Source organism: Triticum urartu, chromosome 5A (assembly GCF_056163025.1).
Source record: "Triticum urartu cultivar PI428250 chromosome 5A, HENAU_Tu73, whole genome shotgun sequence".
Classification (NCBI taxonomy): domain Eukaryota; kingdom Viridiplantae; phylum Streptophyta; class Magnoliopsida; order Poales; family Poaceae; genus Triticum; species Triticum urartu.
In genome coordinates, this window is record NC_141877.1 from 450,927,339 (window position 1) to 450,930,824 (window position 3,486).

Sequence of the window (3,486 nt, forward strand, 5' to 3'; positions counted from 1 at the left end):
TGCATATAGAAAGCCTTACCCGCCGCTATCTTCTTCATCGCATCGATCTCTTGAAGGGCCTTCTGGGCCTCGGCCTTGGCACCCTTCACGCTCTCACGGGCCGCGGCAAGCTCAGACTCTCGCGTCTTCAAGTCAAGCTCCAACGCCTCATGCTTCGTCACGAGAGCCTGGAGCTCTTGCTGCACCTCGCCCACCCGAGCCTGGTGCCTCTCTCGCTCGGTGCGCTCCTTGGCCACTGTATCTTCGGCCTTGGTCAGCGCTTGCTTCAGGGTCGCCACCTCGGTCGTGGCCCTGGCAAAACATACAATGATCCTGTCATTTTGCAATCGCGTCCTTTTTTATATATACATACATCTATAGACGGGGTATTACTTACCCTCGTTCTCCTCGAGCTGCCTCTTGACAAGGTCGAGCTCTTTCTTGGACCCATCAAGGTCCTGCTTCAGTACGGCGACCTCCACAGTTAGTACGGCGGACGCCAGCAGAGAAGCCTACGTATGCATATTGACATACTTATATTAGACTCTTGCGATATTATTTGATCCTCTGTTCGGCTTTTCTTTGTGAACACCGAACAAAGCATCAGGGGCTACTGTCTATGCGGTAATACTTCTACTGCATTTTAACACACTCACCTCGAAGCCTGTTAGAAGCCTGGCACAGGCTTCAGTCAATCCGCTCTTGGCGTACTGAACCTTCTGGATCACCGCACTCATGATGGTGCGGTGCTCCTCGTCGATGGAAGCGCTGCGAAGCGCTTCCAGCAGGTTGTCCGGTGCCTCTGGATGGGCAGAGGTCACCGGCACAGGCGTTTTGCCCCTCTTAGAAGGGGACCGCCTGCCTGAGCTCGGAACCGTTGGAGGGTTTGGCGCGGTGTTCGGCTGAGGGCCGAACTCGGAGCTCTCGGGGACCCTGTCCCCTCGGCTCCTGGAGTCCGAAAGGTCGCCTTGAGGCACCTTCGGGACTGCCCCCCTCGATCCAGTGCCTCTTGAGACAACACCTCGGCGTCGTCGGCTGGATAAGGGGAGGTGGCGGTCGGGACTGGATTGCTATCCATGTCCGACGAGCCCAGGGAGCCGTCCGATGATACCTCAATATTGGCTCGGGGCGGCCTGCACAATTGAGTTCGGCGTTAGGAAAAGTAGTGCGACAAAGGAATCCTATGGGTAACTTTGGTATCTGAATACTTACGATCTCCCCGGGGGCTTGGCCCTGGGCAACCACTCGTCTTCACTTTCGTCGGCAGCGGTGGAGCTGTCCGGAAGGAGAGTCCTTCCCTTCTTGGACCCTCCGGCCTCCCCAGTTGGGGCGGCCTTCCTTTTCTTGTCTCCCCCCGTCGGTGGGGGAGCCTCTTCTTCCTCTTCCTCGTCTTCAGGGGAAGAGTGCGCCGCAGAGTCATCGGAGGTGAGTCCGACGACGCGTGGCATCGGGAACTCTTTCGAGCTCCCTTGGCCTTCTTGGTCTTCTCCGGCACCTTATAAGGGGCCGGAGTCAACATCTTCGCTAGAAGGGCGTCTGCAGGGCCTTCGGGCAAAGGAGCCGGACAGTCGATCTATCCGGCCATCTTCTGCCAGTCCTGTCAAAGGCATGGGAGTTTAGATCCCGCATAGAGTCAATCTATATAAAAAACAAGTATCCTGTGAAAGGTAAAACAGCTTACCGCACTGGCTTGGCGCTTCGCGCTGAATCCGCGATCCTCAGTAATGGGGGAGGGACCTCGGCGCTCTTGAACAGCACCCTCCAGGCATCTTCATGAGTCATGTTGAAGAGCCTGTTCAGAGTTCGGTGCTGTGCCGGGTTGAACTCCCACAAGGTGAACTCCCGTTATTGGCACGGGAGTATCCGGCGGACGAGCATAACCTGGACTATGTTGACGAGCTTGAGCTTCTTGTCCACCATGTTTTGAATACATGTCTGGAGTCCGGTCAACTCTTTTGAATTAGCCCAGGACAGGCCCTTCTCTTTCTAGGAGGTGAGCCGCATGGGGATGCCAGATCAGAACTCGGGGGGAGCTACCCATGCGGGGTCACGCGGCTCGGTGATATAGAACCACCCCGATTGCCACCCCTTTATGGTTTCGACAAAGGAGCCCTCGAGCCATGTTATGTTGGGCATCTTGCCCACCATGGCGCCTCCGCACTCCGCCTGGCGACCGCCCACCACCTTCGGCTTGACATTGAAGGTCTTCAGCCATAAGCCGAAGTGGGGCTTGATGCGGAGGAAGGCCTCGCACACTACGATAAACGCCGAGATGTTGAGGATGAAGTTCGGGGCCAGATCGTGGAAATCCAGGCCGTAATAAAACATGAGCCCCCAGACGAAGGGATGGAGAGGGAATCCCAATCCGCGGAGGAAATGGGTGAGGAATACCACCCTCTCATGGGGCCTGGGGGTGGGGATGAGCTGCCCCTCATCTGGGAGCCGGTGCGCGATGTCGTCGGGCAGGTATCCGGCTCTCCTCAGTTTCTTGACGTCTCCCTCCATGACGGAGGAGACCATCCACTTGCCTCCCGCTCCGGACATGGTTGGAGAAGGTTGAGATGGAAGTGAGGACTTGGGCGCTAGAGCTCGAGTGTGCGGGGGCGGATGAGCAGAGGAGGAAGAAGGCGTGGATAGAAAGGTGAATCCTTATCCCTTTTATATGGACGGACAAAACTAAGCGTCCCCACTTGCCTGGTAAAACTCGCTTATCCCCCAAGCTCCGCAATTGATGATGCGGTTGGGTTACCCATGCCCGTATTGATGAGAATCCTGTAATAAGGGGACACGATCTCTGCTTTGACAAGACATGTCGAAAAACTGCCTCGTGTTATGTGCGGGCTGGTTAAAAGGAATGGTTCGAATAATCACCGGGCCATGACGTAACATCGTGTTGCCAAAACAAGCCCGCAAATTAGATCTGCGAAAATATTATTCTTTCTACAGTGGAATGTGGAACTTATTTTGCAGGGTTAGACACTATTCTCGTATTCAAATTCTTCTGTGATGTATTCGGAGAAGGAACCCGCCTTGCAATGCCGAAGACAACTGCGCGCCAGACTCATCGTCATTGAAGCCTGGTTCAGGGGCTACTGAGGGAGTCCTATATTAGGGGGTCTCCGGACAGCCGGACTATCTCCATTGGCCAGACTGTTAGACCATGAAGATACAAGATTGAAGACTTCATCTCGTGTCCGGATGGAACTCTACTTGGCGTGGAAGGCAAGCTAGGCAATACGTATATGGATATCTCCTCCTTTGTAACCAACCTTGTGTAACCCTAACCCTCTCCTGTGTCTATATAAACCGAAGGGTTTTAGTCTGTAGGACAACAATCACAACATACAATCATACCATAGGCTAGCTTCTAGGGTTTAGCCTCTCTGATCTCATGGTATATCTACTCTTGTACTACCCATATCATCAATATTAATCAAGCAGGACGTAGGGTTTTACCTCCATCAAGAGGGCCCGAACCTGGGTAAAACATCGTGTCCCCTGCCTGCT